Consider the following 22,184-nt stretch of genomic DNA (forward strand, 5'->3'; position numbering starts at 1 on the left):
TTTGTCCTAGAAATGATAACACATCCACTGATGACTTTGATGACTAATAAGCTGTAACAGCTGTTGAAATAAAGTCTTCAAACATATTGGAGGAAAAAAAAGAAGAAAGGTCTGGCTCAGTGGTGAGCAAAGCAGACCTTCACAGGTCATCAAATACAAGAGGGACTGGCTCAGCCAGCAGGGCGTGTCCGGCCAAATTCCCCAGGCAATCAGACCATACAACATAATAACCAACCCAAATAAACACAAAGATACATCTATCACATGGATTCAAACATGCCACTGTGTATAAAGTGTAATGCAGTGCTCAAGGTGAATCAGGTGCACTAAATGGTAGGCACTATTATCTTTATTCTTAATTCCAGAAATTAAAGGGGGTTTCAGATGTCTAGAACCCACTTAAGACGAACAATAATCCTAACTGGCTTAGCCACTACTTCTTGTTCTCTTTCCTCCAGATTACATCTTGATTTGGGGGATCCTGACCCCAATTAATACACATGAGACACCCCCCTTTTTCTAGCAAGAGAATAAAAAGAGACATCAAGATTCTGGGGGGTACAGAACTGTCTAGAATGATAGAGAATATTAATGGGGAAAAAATAAAATTAACTTTATTTCCTGAAAAGTTGAGTAAATTTATTTTAAAACAACAGGGTACCTACATAGGTATTTTATTTTATTTTTTTCTATATAGGTATTTTAAAAACATGTTTGGTAATGTGAAAAGAAATGGCTAGGAGGTACATTATACAACTAACTTTTAAAATTAAACATATAAAAAAATCTCAGACGCTCTTGATGTCATACGTAGAAGAATTCAGAAAGAAACGTAATAATTAACAATAATTCTAATACGCAGTGCATTTGTACTGGGAATGTGGGTGATTAGTCAAAATAGTTAATATCCAGTAGCCAGAATCACATGGATACCAAACAACTAGAACAGAACCTCGGTCAATGAGGATGGATCCTGGCCACAAGCAATCAGTCTCATGTACCTGATGGTAACACTGTGTGCCACCCCCGCCTTGTCTACTTTAAAATAACCTTGCCATCACCCAACAGGGCCAATGGAAAAAAATCGCTGTCCACCTGAGTTATGCACAGTGGAAGTGAACACGGCACTCGGCTGTGGCAGAAGAGGCGATCTATTGAATGTCTCCATCAGCACGAGAGACTTAGAGGTCGAAAGCCTTTGGCAGAATTCTTATGTTGGTTTGCCAAGCTATGACTGACTTTCCAAGACTGAGTTCTAAAAAATAACCCTGATAATTTCATCCTTGGCTCTACATGGAGGCCAAGGAGAGAATGACATGATGTTCCCATTATGTAGTGGGAAATGTTTTAAACCTACAACTAGAATGAACCCTTAAAACTGGACAACTTGAGTTCATACACTAAAGGATATCGATCGACCAAAGGCAACTGACTCGTAGGATGAGGCGGAGGTTATGGATGGAGAGATGAGAAGAGAGAATCTTTTTCAAGTCACCCATAGAGACTATTTGCTATTCTCATAAAAAGAGGACTTTATTTACTCCAGGAGATACTCACTGTCTGACTGACTGAAATGGGATGATGATTAAGATTCTATAATTCACAGTTTTAAAAAATCCAAGCCTTTTGTGCTCATGTTCTTTCCTTGGATATCTCTTCCTAGAATCAGGCATGTACACAGTTTGTGTGTTTTTTAAATTTGATCCTCACCTGAGGATATTTTTTCTATTGCTTTTTCAGAGAGAGTGGAAGGGGGAGAGGAAGAGAGAGAGAAAGAGAAAAGCATTGATGTGAGAGAGACACATCAATTGGTTGCCTCCCGCACGCACCTCGACTGGGGCCTGGAATCAAGCCTGCAACTCGCCTTTATGCCCTTGACCAGAATCAAACCCAGGACCTTTCAGTCCGCAGGCCCACACTCTAACGACTGAGCCAAACCGGCTAGGGCTTGTTTTATTTTTCAACTGTATTTTTGGTGAATGAATAAAGAAATGGAATTAAATACATACTGGGTTTTCTGGCACTAGTACTCAAAGTCAGTCCTTTTAGGAGAAAATCATAATAAACTTTAAAGGTAAAATAAATAAGCAAAACTCACACATACAGACACAATTGCTATGCACCTTAATTTACCTGAACCCCTTGTTTTCCCACCAACCTCTCTGATGTCACTAAACTACTCTATCATCGCACTTCTCTTAGTAAGTTAAACATATCTGGATATGTTATTGACACTTCTGCCCCACAAGACTTCAATAGTAACGCCTTTATGTGAGCTTTAAAGAATTTCATTTTACATAGGGAAAGAGATGACCTACGCACAAAAGCAAAGCTTCTTTTAACACCTTACCAGAATACAACACAGCTATTCCTTTGCCTGCACCTCAGCCCAGACAAAGAAAATGTTCACTTCTCTACATATTAGCAATGTATGACAAGGCGGTTCTCCATCATCATCTACTGCGTCGGGCATTGTCTCTCCCTCTTTCCATTACTGCCCAAACCACTGCTGTCTCTGGGTTGAGTCCTTCCAGTTCTTGTAAACAGCATAGTTTCTTCCAGAGCCCAGCACCAGGGCCCCAGCTGAGGCTGCTGTTCCTGACCACAGCTCCCAGCTCAATACCCTGTTTGCGCAGAACTTCCTAAAGACCAGAAAAAAATCTGGGGCAGTATCAAATGAATTGCCTAAAGTTTGAGTGAGAACACTTAACATATATCCAAATTTTATTTGCCCCAAACACTGTAAGTTAAATCAAATATTACTCATTGAGAAATTTCTTGAATGTAGGATAAGAGGAGGAAACATCTTTAAATTATTTCTGGGGGGGGGAAAAAAAATCTAGCCTAAAAAATGTTTATTTCAAATCGTTTTGGGAACTGTCTCATGTAATCATGCCTTTTTGTGGAGAATTTAAAATACATATATTGATTGCAGAAAGAGAATATTATGTACATTTTATTTCATTTCAAACCCCGCCCTTTCAAGTATAGAATTTACAAACAACCCGCTCAGACTACACAATGAAGTAACTGGACACAGCCGAAGAGGATTCTTATGAGACTTGCACCGACGAAGAATTAAAGCCACTTACTTTTTCTTAAAACAATCACCTGTACAACTAACGCCGTGAGAAATCACACGGGCTCAGCTCCCAAGTACACGACTCCTTTGTTTGCCGGCTTCATCTAAATCCTCAGTCCCACAGTTGGACATGTTAGAGTTTTCTCTTCAGAGGAGAAACCACGAAGGACACACAGATGCCGGCTGGGCTGTTTGTAACCAGTAAAGACCATCTCGTTCTACTCAGTCTTCTGAAAGAAGCTGCTGCAGGCATGGATAAAAAGTCACCCTCCCCATGATAAGCCAGTTTCTCCTCCCCTTGGAAATTAGTCACTAAATAACCTCAGCCCACGTCCAACCACAGGCTACGGCCCGGTGACTCAGCCCTTGAACAACTGCTTACATGGAAAACACACACCAGCAAGCGAACTCCTGAGAGGCCCAGGTAAGTGGGTTAACAATCAATGAAGGAAACATTACAGAATGCATTTCCTAAAGCAAACATGTTCATTAAAACCAGCAAACAACCAGCCACCACCAACAGAAACCACCAGAAACCCCACCATGCTAATTACCCTCGGGACCAGCTCTCAGGTCAGTGCTCTGCGGAGGGAGGGTGCTGCTCGGGAAACCTAGATAGACCGGCACCCACACCTGTCCTGCTGCCAGACTTTTGAAGTCTCTGGATTGGCAACGGAAGGAAACGTGAGCCAATTCCCCTGGTTTATAACACCGGAGGGAAAACATGAGGGAGGAGTCTGTCTGTCTGTTCATTAACCAGCCTGGTTCACTAAGCTGAACTTTGGGTAGCAGCCATTAATCAGCCCTACGCGGTGCCAGGCAGGCAACTGAAATCATTCTGAAAAACCTACCTGAGAGGAGAGGAAACGATGGACGGGGCCAGCCAACGCTTAAGCAAAGAGGGGCCTGGAGAAAGGAAACCAGGGCCTTTCCGCCCCACCCTCCACGGGACGGAGGAGGCCAGGGTCGTCTTCAGAGGCCTCCGTGGGCAGCGCAATCTAGGCAGCTGTTCTCTTCCAGGTGAACGGGCCCAGGGGCCTGTGTTCCCAACAAGAAGTGGCTTGTGCAGTGCTCAGCGGAGGACAGGTATTAACACATTGCTAACGAAAGATGAGGGAGGAAGAAGGCATTTCCTTAGCTCACAGGTAGGCCCTGTTAGTCACCTGCACACTCTGGGCCCTCAGGGACTGAGGGGCAGGCAAAGCTACCCAAGTGGGAATCCAGAGGAAAAGTCGCTCAGCATGCTGGGCTGGAAGCTCCCCCGGCCTCAGGCCACACCCCATGACCACACTCTGGGCAGCCTGCACATTTTTCGAACGTTTTAAGGCTTTTAGAGGTTGTTCTTGCTGACCAAAAGAATTCCATGACATCTCTCAAGTTCATTTTCAGTCAGCACTGGAGGCTTTCTTAAAAAACTGTTTACTGCCATCGAGACGCTCTGTGGTTATTAGAGAGGGAGAAAACGGAGCACATGACATCGCCACCCTCCTAAGATGTCTCATTAGAAACAATATTTGGATGAAGCGGTTGTAACAGATGCCACCTAAGAGGTCGGAAAAGAGGAGAAGGAATGTGAAAAGCCTTGTTTTGATTTTTAATCTAATCAGCAGGAGTTTGTTATTCCTCGCCAGAGTGGGAAGTGCCCGCGATCAGCCCCCGACGCATCTGGTCTACATCTGCAGGTTTGGTTTCCTCAGTCCGACGTGAGCTTTCCAGGAAGGGGAGGCAGGGGCTGCTGTCCCTTGTCTGATGAAGCCACAATTCCACCCCATCCCATCCCTAAAGAGTCTGTTTTTGGCAGAAGACCTCCTGGCCATCAGGGCTCTTGTCCTAATTTCCCCACCGCCTGTGTGTGCAGGGCTGCTTTTAAGAGGGAACACGTGCGAATAGTAGGGGTCCCGGCCCCCTCCCCAGGAAACAGAAGCGCTCAGCTCGCCGCTGTTCGGTTAAGTGAATGATGCCACGCTCAACACATCGGTCCGTGTGAGGGCTCTTTTAGAGACAGGTGGCTTCTTGATTGACCCCGTTGCCACGCACGTCGGTGGGTGCGCTTGAGGGACTGTCCGGTTCACCTCTCCCGTCTCTGCCTTCCTTCCAGGTTCCCAACAATCTCCTTTCACTTTCACGTGGCTCGGTCCGAGCAGAGCAGTAATTCACGGTCAGGAGCTTGCAAGCTCGCCCAGCTCGAGGTGAATTAGGATGAGTTAAATGCTCTCTAGTAAGAAGCACGCAGCTCACCCCAGAGAAAGAGGAGGAGCTCAGTGTCCTAAGTGCTGCCCGAGGAACCAGGCAAACTGATTTCCTAAACAGTATCTTGGTGCCACACAGGGCTTGGTTCCACCCCAGTGGCTTGCGCTCTCCAGAGAAGGGGCCTTTCAGGCTAAGTCACCATCATCCAACCGCTAACACCCCCCACTCTGGTTTCCTTACTTCACCAGCCCCTCTCCAGCAGGGCCCTCCTGGGGATGCTGCTGCGTTTGTTTCCCAGCGGGGGCAGGGTCCTGCTTTCACCCTCTGTCTTCCTTTCACTGACTGCCTGGCACCCGAGCAAAGTGGAAGCAATGTACTTCTTCTGAGTAACTATTAAGAAGGGACAGGCTAGTGAATTCGGCATTACCTCAACAGGAAATATTTTTTACGCTCTGGAAAGGCCAAGAGTCTTGAGACATTTATTCCTATTTCCCTTTTCTTGTTCATTTCTTTACTGGCTTTAACAAAATTACATATGTCAAAGGAAAATCTACAATGTGCTTATCAACATGAAGACCGTATTGTGAAGGGAAGTGATTGTGATGTTAAAAAAAAAAAAGTCAAATTCATCTTGCTTACGCTCTTATAATTGGAAAGATGATCATTTGTGAGGTCTTAGTGAACCTTTTAATATTTCATTTGATCATAATGGAATGTCTCCCACACATGAGACAGACTGTTATCAAAATTATTTAATTTTCAGGAAAGAAATGGCCCCGTCAGTAGGTAGCTTATGGCTGTATTTAAGATAAATGCATTTCTGCAAATATTTTGACACAGGGAACTCTGCTGAGCCCTCCAGTACCACACCTGGCTGCCTTAGCATTGTGCCCAGTGGTGATTCAAGAATTCAGTCCGGAACAGAGTAAAGGAGTAATGTTAAATAAATCAGTCAACTTCCAAGCCACAATCAGTAAGTGTGTCGAGCTGCAGGACAGATAAAAGAAAAATGTTCTTCTCTCACTGATACTCAATCTTTGTTGGGATACTCCTGTATTATTCAGGCCAAGGTCAACCTCCTTTTGTACCTAAAATAGTTACAGTTTGTAAAATGATACCTTCTTTCTATCACTTGCAACAGATGGTGCAAATAACTGCTTCTCCTTAGTTATCTCCATCTCCGCACATCACCCATTTCCTGGACTGACACTGTTCTTTTATATACAGGAATCCCTTTTGGTGTTTCCAGACATGTTGCTAGTAGTAAGTCATCTCTGCCACCCAAATATAAGTTTCAGTTCCTTAGACTGTATTTTTCTTTTTATGACAGTTCTTTAAACTCCTATTTAACTTGTCAACATACATTCTGCAATATATAATATATTGCTTTATTTATTTATAACATTTCCTATTCTACAAAGGATTTACTTGGTGACGCACACACACACACCACACACGCATGATAATCATCCAGCACTTTGCAGCTTACACAGTGCTTTCAATTGTGATTTCATTTCATGGCCTCAGAAATACACAGGTTAGGTATTACCAAGGCCCTATAAATGGACGTATAAGGAGTTGAGAACCTTACTCAACTTCCCATTGCTCCTGAGGAGTGAAGCAGCAAGAATGCCCATCGTCAGCCCGGCCACTGAGCCACTGCTTCCTCCGCTGCTTAAGTGTGACATCACGTGTCCTCCAGGACACTGGGAGCTGCTCTGGGACAAATCATGTTCCCAAGGCCTTCCCTACTGGGATTACTGAGGGTTTGTTTGAGTTTTAACCTTCTGTGTGCAGTATGGCAAACTCTGTTGGAGAATTACCTCATTTGCTTCTCTGACAGGCTGAGGTTTTCACTGCAAAGGAAAGAATAACTGGGGCATATCAGTGGGCTTAGGATCCCATCACCCAGGTACTCTCTTGACTTACTGGTAGGTTTTATCTTCTTGCCTCAAAATTAGTTATATTAATTATACATTCTATTTAATTAGTATACACTTTAATATATATTATGCTTACATGTTATGTATCAGTAATTATGACTATTTAGATATCATTTCATCACTAGTGATATGTGCGTAAGTATGTATATACATACATGTGTATATATGTATATCTACACATAGGTGTTTTCGTTAGTCACAGACATCAAATTACTTATGGGATAAAATATCTCGGCCTCATGTGATTAATACTGTTGCCATTATGACCCCAATCCTGCTACTGGCGGACACTCCTGGGACCACACCTGTCAGAGATGCTGAATCACTAACAGAGGCATCCACTCCTGTCACTGTGCCCTTTGTCCCTCTTACCTTTCACTAGGGAAACTGGATCAAGTTAATTATGTTGCAAATGAAAAAAGCTGATACAACATTACATAGCCTTAGGATAATCACCACAATGGAAGAATAAAAAAAATATATGTCAGTTTGATGATATAGCACATCTTCAATAATCTAAACTTTAGCAATAAATAGAATTTTATGCTCTACAGCTGCAGCTTAAAAAAAAATAGATTTTTTTCAGAGACTGTTTTTCAGAGATTTTTTTCAGAGAAAATAGTGGTAAACAAATTGATGAATGGTAGATGCCAAGTTGGAGAACAAATGGTTCTTTATTTTTGGCCTGTCACTGTCCTCTCACAATGTAGCTACTCAAATCTCAAGACTTCTGTGGGTTCCTCTCGTCAAACCCTTTCTCATGCTTCAAGCAGCCTCAGCTTCTTAACACTAAGTGTCCCAGAGAGGCCTAACCCTTCAGGAGGGCTTCTGTCTTCCCTGCATGTCTCCTCCTCCTTTCAGAAAAGTACAGCTTTTCTGAAACCAACTCTGTGGACCTGGGTTATAACAGTGGCCCTTCTGCCAGAATCACACCATTCCCGGCATTCTGCTCCGTTTTTATATTGATTGGAATATGTGCTGGTCCCATTACCAAATAATAGAACAAACACACAACACTCTGTGAGCTCTGTCAGAAGAGCCCATTTTAAAGGGAATTTTATGGATGGCTTCTGATGAAAGGTTTTTCAGTTGTGCCATTATTTTGATCCTTGGCTGAACAATATTAGCCAATCTGTCAAAAAAAAGAAAGGGTTATGTGAGGGAAGAGCCCCGGAGGACAGCACTGAAGGGCAATAACTCAACAAACCCACCAAGTTCAATTTCCCCTCAAAATCAACATGAAAAAACAATGATGGAAATCCAGATCCAAACAGTCCTTGTGCCAACTCTTCCTGGGTTCAGAAGAGCCACTTGCTCTCTTCTTAGCAGCAACTTTCAAAGCCAAAAGTTCCATGAGTATCTCGGGTATACTAAATTAGTGAACTGGGAAAAGTCTCTCGTGTAAGACTGGGAATAGATGTCATTTGTTATATAACTATATAGGCTCATGAACTTTCCCAGTTCTCACTAGTTATGAAAGAATTTAAAGGGTTCCATGTTTATAAATTAAATGAATATACCTTTGAAACTCCATCTGTTTTGCTTGAGTTTGGCTGAAGTCTGTGAAAATATTTATTGAGTAGCCCAAGATTAAGGCTGCTGATGAAAAAAAGATCTATAAGACTTAATTCATACCTTTGAAGAACTTACATCTAGTAGATAAAAAATGAGGCATATACATGAATATTCAAAATAAGACAAAGCGAGAATAACTGGCAATTATCAAATGAGTGCACTCTTGGGATCTACATTCTTCTGGCTAGGAGAGTTGAGGAGCACTTCTCTGAAGAGGTAGAGGTTTAAGTGAGTCCACAAATAATGAGCAGAATTTCAGTGGGTAAGAAAGAGTTTCCTTTCTTAGGTATTCAAGGCAGGAAGGAAGGCATGGTCAGAGACAAGAGGTTGGGGGTGCCAAGTATCCTGGGGAGATGAGTTGACTTCTGACCCAACAAGCAAGTTACTCTAGGACAATGGTTCTCCAACTTCAGCGTATATCAGAATCACCTGGGGGGTTTGCTAAAACACAGATTATGGGCTCCACTTCCACAGTGTCTGACTTAGCAGGTCTGGGTGGGGCCTGAGAATCTCTATTTTTAACAAGTTCCCCGGTGCTGCTGACCTGCTGGTTCGGGGACCACTCTTTGAGAACCACTTCTCTAGGAACTACAGGGAGGTGGGAAGCTCACATCAAGATCTCTATTCAGCCCGGCCGGGTGTGGCTCAGCAGTTAAGCGTCGATCTAGGATCCAGGCGATCAGGGTTCGATTCCCGGTCAGGGCACATGCCCGGGTTGTGGGCTGCAGCAGATCAATGACTCTCTCATCATTGATGTTTCTATCTCTCTCTCTCCCTCTCCTTTCCTCTCTCTAAAATCAATAAAGATATATTTAAAAAAAAAAAAATCTCTATTCAACTGTGGGCTTGGTTAAATCCTATTTCAGAAAGCAAACCTTATTAAACTTTGGGTGGCAATCACAAGTAATCTAGAATTTCTTTATCTGTAAATATTTTCCACTATATCTGCTAGGAGAAGATGGATATAGGGAAAGGAAACTCATATTATTGGAAACTTTTTGTTTACCAAATGCTCTCCAGAATTCCCTCATTTAATTCCCAGCTCATTCCCATCAGATAAATGTTATATTCCCCGCTTTACAGATAAAAAAACTGGGACCTAGCCCTGACCAGGTGACTCAGTTGGTTGGAGCGTCATCCTGTACACCAAAAAGGTTGCGGGTTTGATTCCTGGTCAGGGTACATACCTAGGTTGCTGGTTCCATCCCAGGTCGGGGCACGTATGGGAGGCAACCGATCGATGTTTCTCTCTCACATCAGTATTTCTCTCTCTCTTTCCCTTCCTGTCTCTCTAAAATCAATAAAAACATATCCTCAAGTGAGGATTAAAAAAAAGAGAGAAAAGAAACAGGGGCCCAGAAACTTCAAGTGTCTTACCCAAAGTCAAAGACCAGGGCAGGGATCCATGAACAACCAGAACAACCCTGCACTCTAGCGTTAAGAGGTCAGGGCAGAGGCCTGATCTTCCCTGAACACTCTTCAAAGGAAGGCAATGGTTCAGCGATCACTAAGATCGGTATTATTTCCGTCTAAAATCAGGTCCAGAAATACCTGAACAAAGTAAAGTCATCTGTATTGAATGTTGCAAGAGGTACAAGAAAAGAGTAAAGTAGACCAGACCATATTACTGTTATCTACAAATGTGGGGAGAAACTGCCTTCCAAACGATGTCTCCAGGATACCCATGAGCCCCACAAGAATGCTCCATTTCAAAGGAATACCTTTGTGTTTTCAGTTCAAATATCAAGTCAGCCAGCCAGCCAGCCAGCCAGCCAGCGGACATGGCTTGGAAATCTGAGCTGGTCAGCAAAACCACTGTTTCTCCTTATTTGGATAAATAACAGCCTCAAACACAGCCAGTTTGGGAGTCATGCCTCCTCCAGGCCTGGTGAGGCAAGCTTCTGGGCCGCCCTGCTGTGCCATGCTGTGCTGGGCAGACAGCTGGGCAGCCCAGCCATTCTCAGCCAGTCACTGCTTCCCACAGGTTGCAATGCTGTCAGGAGTCTCCTCCTCAAGAGACAAGATCGGCTTCCCAGGGTCCCAAAGACAAACTGCCAGGCCTTTGAGCACTCCTGAAACTGAGGCGCTCATGAGAAAAAACAAGATAGCTGCCGGTCCAGTGACTCCATGCAGGAAAGTCACACTCCATATAACAACATGCCCACATCCAGCAAGGGGGCAGACGTGGTCTGGTTGCTCTCCCCAAACACTGCCCGGACAGGGGCAAATCCCCTGTCACACAGGAGGGGAGGCATGTGAAGAAATGCTTTGGAATCTGGGAAGCGCCTTTGGAAGTTCATGATCAGTAACAAGAGCTTTCAACTCACTGCAAAGAGAAACAAGCTCCTGACTGACCCCAAAGTAGCATATCTTCCCCCCACTGCCCAACCCAACTTCCAATGTTTTTTCTTCTTCTTTATATTAACCTTTCTCTTACTTTTCTTCCCCTCTTTGAAAAGGAACATTGAGGCAGAGTTTCTCCAGGAGAGGACAGGAAGATAGGGGTCAATAAACAGACAAAGGGAGTTCCTTAAAATTAAGGCCGGAAGACGATGGCTTGATTCCAATGACGCTCAACTCTCAAGTTCCCCTTCAACGTCCTGAGGTCTATAGATTGGTTTCCAAGTTTTTAAAAGGGTCCAGTCATCCTCTCCCATCAGTACTCCTCTCCACCTTGATGCCCAAGGAAGGGTGTGGTGGGATGAGGGCTGGATTACACATGACAAGGCTTGGGTTCTCCCCCAGAGGACCTCCTTGGCCACGGTCTTCTGCCGTGACTGTGGTCCAACCACTGAACTTTATGGAGGCTCTGGTGCTGCTGCTAAGCTGGTTCAGCAATACCTTCTGTCCTTACCCTCCTGGTGCCGTGGACATCACACGAGCGAACTTATTCTTATAGGACTTGTGTGTGATCAACATGTGTTATTGTTAAAATCACCACAGAAAAGTGTGATCAACATGTGTTATTATTAAAATCACCGACAAACATTCATGGGCTCGTTCAATGGACTGTGAGAGCAAAAAGGAAAGAATGGACAATACCCACTTTAATATAGTCACAGGATACAGGGGATGGCACACTCTCTTTTTGAGATACAAGAGCTCGTGCGAATACAGCCAGCATGGGAGCGCTGTGCTGTGGCGGACTCCAAAGCATCATCCTTGAGAAAAAAGCCCAATCCTATGCCATGGACTCATATTCAGGAAGGTGCTTTTACCCTTTCCCACTCCCACATGAACTGGCAACTCTGAACCCAGCTCAGGTTGGATAAAAGACTTCCCATCCACTCTATGCTCGTATGATAAGTAAGCTCTAATAGTGATTATTTATAAAAATTATGATGGGCAATTACCCACATCTCTTTCCCTTCCCAACTTATTGCCTGGGAGAACCTGTCTTTGGGAATGAGAAGAGAATCTGTGTCATCGCTTGCCTGTGGACAGAATAAAAGTTCTGGTTGGTGAGGGAGAGGCAAAACCAATTAGCTAAAGACAAGTTTTTTTATGCTCTCAGAATTTCAACTATATTGTCCATTCTAGTGTTGTCCCATATTTGTATTAAAAACAGTTATATGTGTGCCTTATAGTTCAGGATAGAAAAACATTTAATTGTAGTATTGTTCAAAAAATAATTTCTTGGGTATTTTTTTTTTTTTTGGGGTGTGTGTGTGTGTGTGTGTTTTGGAGGGATGGGAGCACAGGTGTATAGCAAAGTGTAGTGATTTAATGGAAATGAAGAAATGTTTGTTATTGAACATGTATGCCAAGATGGACTTGCACATATGTTCACTGTATCTACTTTAAAACATGAAAATATGCTTTGGTAGTTTTTATATTAAGATGTGCTATGTATATGAGGATAATTCTATAGATGAAAATTCTATGCCAAAATTAAAAATATCAAAATACCACCTCTGACTCATTGCCATGCTGTAGTCACAAAGTGACACTGAATAGAAACTTATTAGCATTTCACTAAATTTCTTCAGGTCACTGTTACAAGTAATAAAAATACAGACACATTTTAAAACAACATATTTCAGCCTTAAAATGGTCAGATTAACATAATTATAGCCTTAGGTGCCAATAGTGGCACATTCCTCATTTTCATGAGAATGCAGAGGTTCTCCCAGATCTCAAGCTAATAGTCTCCTTGGTCTAAATATATACAGTAAAATCGGCAGCAAATTTCTAAAGCATTAAGATCTGAACCCTGGAGATAGCTAGTGAGTGATTTGCACTGCAGCAGAGCAGATTTTTTTGTTTTGTTTTGTTTTTGCAGTGAGACAGCTGCTAGGAAATATATATTTAGATTTGCTTTTAAAGCAAGCAAAAATGGCATCCCCTTTGTGGATATGCATCTAGAATGTTCCCTCAGTCCCTAAAGTTATGGGTCAAGCATCTACTGAATGTTCTATTGAGCCGCCTTCCTCCTTAGCAGTGAGCACAAAGAATGGCCTAGACACTCAGCCTCGTGCAGCTCTCAGAGCCCGGCTGTGACACCTCACACTCCAGAGGCATGTTTCAGAAAAAACATGCACCGGAGCTGCAGCCCCGCAGGTCAGGTCCCTGCTATTTCTGAATTACCTCGTCACTGATATGGTTACGATTTTCTTATTGTTGTTAGGGTTTTTCTTTGGCAGCTCTTCCTACAATGTCAAGGGCAAATGAAAAGGAACAGGTTCAGAGTTAAATCGGAACAAGGGAAAGCATGGCCTTTGATTTCACAGGGAAAGAAAAAAATCAAAAGAAAAAAATCAGGCACATGAGTCAATCAACCGAGTGAAACATATTTTGTGTGTTTCAGGAATAGGGAGTATGCTAGTGCTTCCTCAACAAGGAGGAGCATCCTCCAGCTTAAATGACACACTGGCAGTCACACTTTTTATCAGGAGAGGCCTTAAATAAATAAATCTGCACAAAAGTGACTGAGTGAACAGCTCCTCTTTTGTGCCAAATACCAAGACAATGCAGGTCTTGAGAACACTTAAGCAAGGATTCAATTTGACCCTGACATCAAGATGATTCATTTTTTCAGCAGTATGATGTTTTTTTTTTCCTTCTTTTTTAAAAAAACATATCTTTATTGATTTCAGAGAGAGGAAGGGAGAGGGAGAGAGAGATAGAAACATCAATGATGAGAGAGTCACTGATCGGCTGCCTCCTGCACGCCCCCGACTGGGGATCGAGCCCGCAACCCTGGCATGTGCCCTGACTGGGAATCGAACCCCGATCGCCTGGATCCTAGGTCGACGCTCAACCCGAGCCACACCCGGCTGGGCTTCAGTGGTATGATCTTTAATGATGTTTTACTCTGCCCCTCTATGAACATACAACTTGGGCTGTGTCAGAAAGCCTGGGTTTCTACACTTCACTCAATAATAAGATATCGTCTCTATTTCTGCCGGACATTCACACCAAGTGTACTATTATGCTTTAAGTCAATTTTAAATGGTCATTTATTTTTACTTAGTGCGACAAAGCAATAATATTCATTAACTTTCAAGTTTTGACACTACTTATCTTTCCAGTACTCATTAAAATATCACTATATAATTCTTAAAATATAAAAACCTGTTTCTCTGTGTCACTTAAAACCACCGGCTCCAAGTGAAAAACAATTTTGAAAGTAGTTTGAATAGTAATACATAAAAGTTGCAGATAGAGTTATTGTAGGAGCTATTTGCCTTAGCAAAAGAAGCTGACTTTTGAAAATAATACTATAACACTATACAACCCTTTTATGCCAATGTTGTTTTATTCAAAGTATCTCATAATTTGAAGCAGCTGCTGTTTTTCAGTTGACTTGATGGCTTGCTCTCCTTCAATAAAATATTGAATGATATAAATCTGGTTAGTTCAAAAATCCATTTATTTTTGGTCGAGGCCCATGCATTTCTAATGAATGAGCTCTGGCCATACAACAGTGCTGTGCTACTATCTGACGGTGAGTGAAAGCTGGCTGTACTCGACAGTGGATGGCTGAAAGATCAAACGTACAGCGTCTGCCTAAATTAGTCAAGAAAACTAACCTTGAGAGGGTGAGAAAAAAAACAGGGGAGCCCTGGAAATGGACAAAAGGCTGGTATGAGGGGCTGGTGGGTCTAGGCTCCAGCCCTATTTTTGTCATTTCCTTATTTTGTAGTCTTAACCAAGTTACATCAACCATGCTAGGCCCCCTGAGTCACAACTGGCGGTTAAAGGGTTATAAGAGATGATGCATAAGACCTTCTTTCACCCCTAAAATCCTGATTCTGAATAAGCCAGGCCTGTCTCTGAGGGAGCGCCAATGCCACAGGTCAGGTGCATTTCCTAGTCACAAACCTACAGTAGCCAGCTCCAGTTCTTCAGGAGCAGACAATGTCACATCTGCAAATTACATGCAAGCAAAGGGGTCTCAATCCCATGGGAAAAAAGCAGGGTTTACCGCCAGGCAATATATATCTTAAAAACATTTCTTTTCCCCTTCAAAAAATGAATGTGGCCCGGCTGATGTTGCCCAGTGGTTGAACACTGACCCATGATCTAGGAGACTGAGGTTCAATTCTGGGTCAGGGCACATGCCCAGGTTGTGGGCTTGATCCCCAGCAGGGGGCGTGCAGGAGGCAGCCGATCAATGACTCTCATCATTGGTGTTCCTATGTCTCCCTCTCCCTCTCTCTGAAATTGATAAAAATATATATTTTTAAAAAATGAATGTGTGTTTTCCCCCTAATTTACATAAAAGTAACAAGCTCACCTGAGGAATTGTAGAAAAACATGAAGAAAAGAATGGTCACCTGGAAGCCCTCTGCAGGGTAAGATCTTGGACCCAAGGGAGCCTGTGCTGATATAATAAGAAAAAAACTCCTATAGTCCAAACTGCCCTGATGGGGACCCCCAGGGGAGACTAAAACAAAACCCCAGGAAGAAAACAATGTGTAGATACAAGGGATGCAACCTGAAAATACCAGGACACATGATCACAATCGAAGGCAATTTCTGCTAACATCTATATTTATAAGAGCCAAGAAAAGGCAGGTGGCTTGGATATCAAAAAGCTGAGGGTCTGGCATAAACCTTTTCAGAACTTTGTAGTAAGGCACAGAGCTCTCAGGAGCTCACCCCAGTAGCTGCTGAAGTAGGAGGAACTGGTCCTGTTCCAGTCTACTTCCAATTGTGTTGGTTGCTTAGTCAGCCCCAGGTTTTATGCAGAAGTCAGGTTGGAAGCAAGTTGCTTAGATCCTGAAGCCCGAGTGCAGTGCTGTGATGAGCAGCTGTATCCCCTGTGGATGCTGCTGGCAGGCATTACTTCACAGCACAAGTCACCAGGAGAAGGAGACTTTTGCAGCTGAGTGTATGTCTCAGTCTTCAGGAGGAGATGAGAAAAGCAAAAGTCCCTGCTTCTGAGATGGCTCAGCTAGCTGTCCTGACTCCAGAGGCCCCCGCCTTCAATGTTCTTTAACACTCTTCCTGTCCACCTTGCTTTAGAAGCCTGAAAGGACAGCAGGCAGGCACATGTAGGCAGTCTCCATTCAAAGACACTTCCTCACTTCCAAATCAAGCTCAGGAATCAGCTCCCTGCCCCGTCCCATGAAAAAGTTTTATGAATGCACAGCACATGAAGCAAAGAGGGGAGCGGTAAGGAGGAAACAGTCCTTTATCCACGGCGCTGTTTGCTATCCCACACCATCTGATGTTCACTGTTTTCATTTCACTCTAAGTTGTAACCAGGTCCCTGAATAACAACCAGTCTGATACTAGGTCTTGGATGCTACAGATCTAAAAAAAACCCCAAAATTGTACAAAATAATTTATCTTGAAGACAACTGAACATGACTTATTTTTTTATAATCATTACTTTCAAGCTGAGTTATCTGTACCTGACTGCAGACTTGGAGCTCTGAGCTGTGCATTGTAGGCTCTAAAACAAAACCTGCAGAGACAGTCAGCTGGGGTTTGAATCAAACTTTACTACTCACTAGTGTGTGATCATGTTATTTATCTCTCTTAGCCTTGGTTTTCCAATCTTAAGGTGGGTATGACAGCATCTACACCAAAAGATTATTACGATGACTGCATAAATAACACATTATTTAGACCACATTGGAAAACAACTTCTCATGCATATGGACTCATCTCTAAACTGGGATAAAGATGCACGGAGTTATGGATAAGCAGATCCATGCGCACATGTACCTTGAAAAGGAAACAGATTGATTTAATATGGCATTGTTCTTATTAAACTCCTTTAAAAGAAATAAATGCAAAACATTGTGACTGAATTAGTGCAAGAGCAAGACAGAATAGTTATTCTCAAGTAAATATAATTTCTGCCAAAGACTTTTTTCAATCGTTAAACCTGATAGAAATATCTCTGTGTTACAATATGTTATATTAAAACTGTAGAAGGTTTTAATGTTATTCGTAAAGCTTAAATTGATATTTCTTTTAAAAATGTCAAAATCACGATAAAAGAGCCATTTTTAGTTTAAAATTTAAAGTGTTTTTCACAAGGAGAGAACAAGAAATTTTCCCTAAGACTGTTAAAGGACACACACTAACCTCCACCCCCCATTTGTGCCACACCTTCAAATTCTCTACATTTGCCTCAGAAACTAAATGCGAGTGAGCACCTTTGTGAAAACACTGAAAACTATCACAAAACACATAACTGGATGAGATCTGTACTAGCAAACAAGGTTGACAGTTTCATCTTTTCTAAATCATAAGCTTCAACAGAAACTGGATCACAAGACTCACAGACTGAAGACAGCCCAATGCAATTTAAGTGGATTTTTTTTTTTTTTTTTTAAAAAGACTAATGCCAAAAACAAAGAAGTGCCCTTCTAAGCAGTAAAAATAAAAACCTAAAATTCCAATTCCTCATTGAATCAACTTGAACACAGAAGACCTGACTCAACTCAAGGAAACGTGCCACAGCACGACAAACATTTCTGCAAATTCTATTTTGTTATAAAAGCACAGTTCTTACCTTACATCTTCTGTGAACCTTTCCCTCCTAGAAGAAACTTTCTAGACTTGCAGAGACCTTGAAACCACCCATCTCCCGAATGCTTCCAGCGCTGCCTGTCTTTATGGTGACTGAATGCAAGGCTTGAGGTTTTCTTTTTCTTTTTTTTTCTTTTTTTACAGAAGGAAGCTTTTAGTCAAAATATGTGGTTTAAAGGAGCAGTATCCACCCTTGTTAAAACTATTTCACGGGCATTCAGAGGTTTTGTTTCTACTCTATGAAAGTTAAATCTGAGTAGGAAGGCATTTTTCCTGTCCCGGAAATCGGCATAAGTAAAACCAATGCTGAGCTAACGAGAAATGTTTCTGCCATGTGTCCCGTCTGGCAGAAACTGAAGCCATATCGAGGAAACACGTGATGTTTATAAATACAATATGGCTCGTGTTGTCATAACCTCTCAATGACAAAAAGGAAAAATAAGTGGACGGAAAAGCAAGCAGCCACACAGCAGGAGAGATGAGATTTGTATCACTTGGAAGCTGCCTATCAGATGCGCATATATTACCCTTTCTTGCTTCTTCAAAATAAAATAAAGTGTAACTGCAAGTAGCGAGGGAGGAATAGCTACCTTGTCCTGGATCTTTCCCGCCTCAAAAATGGGTTTGCCTCGCTAATTGTCTCAATAAGAGTAATTCCTCACCATTGCAATAGAAACATCTTTGTGCCTGACAGAAAGGGGGTGTAATTACACCCACCCACCATGCATAAGCGAGCATGATCTGTGGTGTTAACTCAAGCAAATAGCAGAGTAAAGGCAAGGATTTCACACAGCCTGGAAGCATTGCGAAAATTAGAGATGTCTGTATCATTGCTGATTACTGACCTTCTGATCTTCTATTACATTGTAAGATTTAATGTATTGAGGGGAGTTACCATACTTGGTCACTACTACAGCTGACTCTTGAACAATGTTGGGGGTAGGGGCTCCGACCCTCTGCACAGTCAAAAACCCATGTTTACTTTTAACTTCCCCAAAACTTAACTACTACCAGCCTAACTGTTGACTGGAAGCCTTACTGATGATATAAATAGCCGATTAACACATATTATGTAGAGGCGTCATATACTATATCCTTACAGGAAAGTAAGCTAGAGAAAAAAAATGTTATTATGAAAACCATTGGTTTGATATAATCCTATTCATGTATTTTTGCCTTTACTGTACTTCCCTTGCCTTTGGATTCAAGTTCATAAAATCTTCTCTAAGACCAAGGTCCATAAGTTTAGTACCTATGTTTTCTTCTATGTAGTTTATTGTTTCAGATCTTATATTTAGGTCTTTGATCTACGTTGAGTTAATTTTTGTGTACGGTGACAAATAGCAGTCATTTCATCCTCTGCACGTAGCTTTCCAATTTCCCAGCACCACTTATTGAAGAGGCTTTCTTTTCTCCATTGTGTGTTTTTAGCTCCTCTGTACAATGGAATACTACTCAGCCATAAGAAAAGGTGAGCAACTCCCATTTGTGACAACATGGATTGATCTTGAGACTATCATGCTAAGCGAAATAAGTCAGATGGAAAATGTCCAGAACCATATTATTTCACTCATATGTGAGATATAAAACTGAAAACAACAAATGAACAAACAAGACAGACAAACAAAAACTCATAGACACAGGCAATAGTATGGTGGTTACCAGAGGGAAAAGGGTGTGAGAGGGTAGTAAAGGGGGTCAAATTTATGGTGATGGAAGGAGACTTGACTTTGGGTGTTAACACAACAAAATATACAGATGATGCATAACAGAACTGTACACTTGAGACCTACATAGTTTTATTAACCAATGTCACCCCAATAAATTTAATTAAAAAAATTTTAAAAAGCCATCAAGAAGAGAAAATAGTCTGGCCAGCATGGCTCAGCGGTTGAGCATCCACCTACGATCCAGGAGATGGAGGTTTGATTCCTGGTCAGGGCACATGCCCAGGTTGTGGGCTCGATCCCCAGTAGGGGGCGTGCAGGAGGCAGCAGATCGATGACTCTCATCATTGGTGTTTCTATCTCTCTCTCTCCTTCTCCCTTCCTCTCTCTGAAATCAATAAAGATATATCTAAAAAAAAAGAGAGAAAATACATTTATGATACTGCACTGTAAATGAAAAAAAATTTTGCATATAAGTAGACCCACACAGTTCAAACCTGTGTCGTTCAAGGGTCAATTGTGTATCTTCAGAATCTTGCACAAAAGCCTGAACCACAGAAGTGGTTTGATGCATTGTGGTTGGGTGAGTGAATCAGTGAAACTTCACAATAAAGGAGTCAGATTAACTGTTCTGAAATAATCACTTCTACTTTATAAGTTTGGAGGTATTTAAAATACTGACTACCCAAAGTAGAGGCAAGATTTGTCCTATTGAGTTATAAATACAGTGAGACAAGATCTGTCTTATTTAATTTTCTATCTGGAGATTTGTTTACTTTCTACTAGAAGGGAACTTAACTCCTGAAAATAAAATGCAGATATGTGTGCATTTCTGACAATCACTTAATTTAATCTGACAAATCTGTTGTTCTCATCTTAAACTTAGGGTCATTCACTGCTATAAAATTATATTGATAGGAAATTTTGTTAGACTAGATAGGCATTCGTATTTCTCATTTTGGTCAGGAACTACTCCTGAGATAAACTAGAGAATATGTTGTAAACCTCAGACGTTTCCATTATTGTACTGATCTTAGGAAAGAAGGCATTAACTGGAAGTTTGTGATAGGAAATGTGAAGTGAGGCCCCTTTTCACCCAGACATTTAATGAGAATTTTCTCAAAGCAGGACATCGTCCAAGGGAAACACAGGGACTTTCCCCTAAGAAGCTTAGAATTTAGAAAAGAACTTAAGATGTGTGCATCAATATCAACAATGCAGGCAGGAAAAGGCGAGTGTGCTATGAGAGGGGGCAGACAGGTGAAGGTCTGTGGAAGTCAGAGAAGAAACAGTGGAGAGCGAGGCTTGGAGAAGAGAGGGGTAAAGGGAGGTTAGATGATGCCAGTGGCTTTCAAGTTAGGTCTTCAAAAATGGGTGGCACACAGATGCTGCTGCTGAAGACAGCAGTGACCACTGGAGTTGTTAATAAGGCCAGTTCTGGAGTTGACCTGCCTGGCTCTGAATCCAGCTCCACTTCTGAGAAGCTGTGTGGCTTTGAGGAAGTTCCCTAACCGCCCTGATCCTCAGCTTCCACATCTGAAACGGGGGGATAATAAGAATTCCTTTCACACTGGGTTGTTTTGAAAATCAAATGAGCAAAATTCTCGGCATAGTACCCTGCCCAGAGTGTATTATGAGTGTTAGTTACGAATACCACTGTCACTGTATGAGTGAAGGGAATACTGTGATGGTTGGGTCAAGGAGGACCTTGAATGAATGCAAATTAGTTAAGAGCGTTTCTGAAACTTCCATTTCTATGGGATTCTCTTCTCTTCCATTTCTGTAAGATTCTCTCATTCACCACTGTTCTCCCCAAGTCCCAAACCCTTCTCAACTGGAACAGTGGCCTGTGGACAAAAATGAGTTCTATTGCAGGAGGAAATGGGCACATACTTCTTCTTTTCTATGTCTTTGATTTTCTTTGATTTTTTTTTTTTTGGGTGGGATATTTTTTTTAACCTTATCGGAAGAGAACAGAACGAAACAAAGTAAAAAATAAAAGGAAACCATAAAAGAATTAAGAAGTGAAACAAATATTTTAAAAGAATATTTCTAAATATGTTCTAAAATCTTACTAAGAGCATCATTTCAAAACTTGCAAAACTCACATGGAAATACCAAGGAAGGGAGACTGTGGGCTGAATCCAAAGAGTCAGAAAGAACTGGATTCAAATCTGACATCTGACATTTACCAGTTGCGTGGGCCTGGGAGAGACATCATTGCCTCAGTTGTATCATCAGTAACATGGAGCAGAATACCTACTTTGCAGAGCTGTTGACTAATTTAAATAATAGGTAAAGTATTTAACACAAAAAAGTCTACTATCCAAAACCCAGAAAATCGATAGTATAGAATGAATATTACTTATATCCTGATTCCACAGAAATTTAATAGAGTTCATATAAATTATTACAATTTTGCCAAAAAACTTCAAAGTGGAACGTAGGACAAAAAGATCATGAGAGGAGGAAAATTAAAAAGAGAGGCCAGGAACAAAGCCAACACACAAAATACACACTGACGAGTGCTTGTACACTTGCTGTGGGTGGGCCACAAATTTAATTCTAAGCTTTAGAGTAGCAGCACAAAGAGGGAAAATGATCACTTAGAGAATTCAGAGTGTCCATATGATAAAAATAAACCAGGAGAAGCACAACTATTTCTGGTGATGAGAACAGGGAGATATTTTAACAGTGGGTTGTCATTAATGACAGAAAATGAATAATACAGCATTT

General features: G+C 41.8%; 1 protein-coding gene across 13 annotated transcripts in view; it reads right to left on the reverse strand.

The window, feature by feature from the left end:
* Nucleotides 1–22,184, reverse strand: part of KIAA1217 — a 695,304-nt gene that overhangs the window by 67,378 nt on the left and 605,742 nt on the right. The window contains exon 1 of one of the 13 annotated variants that reach the window (XM_081128694.1): nt 17,765–19,238. The exons of 10 other annotated variants lie outside the window; for them this stretch is intronic. The gene's annotated coding sequence lies outside the window, so the exon portion shown is untranslated. Of the gene's footprint in view, nt 1–3,636; nt 3,695–17,764; nt 19,239–22,184 lie in introns of those variants that run through there. 2 more of the 13 variants (XM_081128704.1, XM_081128705.1) reach the window with 2 other exon arrangements.

This window comes from Miniopterus schreibersii (genome assembly GCF_964146895.1).
Source record: "Miniopterus schreibersii genome assembly, chromosome: 1".
Classification (NCBI taxonomy): domain Eukaryota; kingdom Metazoa; phylum Chordata; class Mammalia; order Chiroptera; family Miniopteridae; genus Miniopterus; species Miniopterus schreibersii.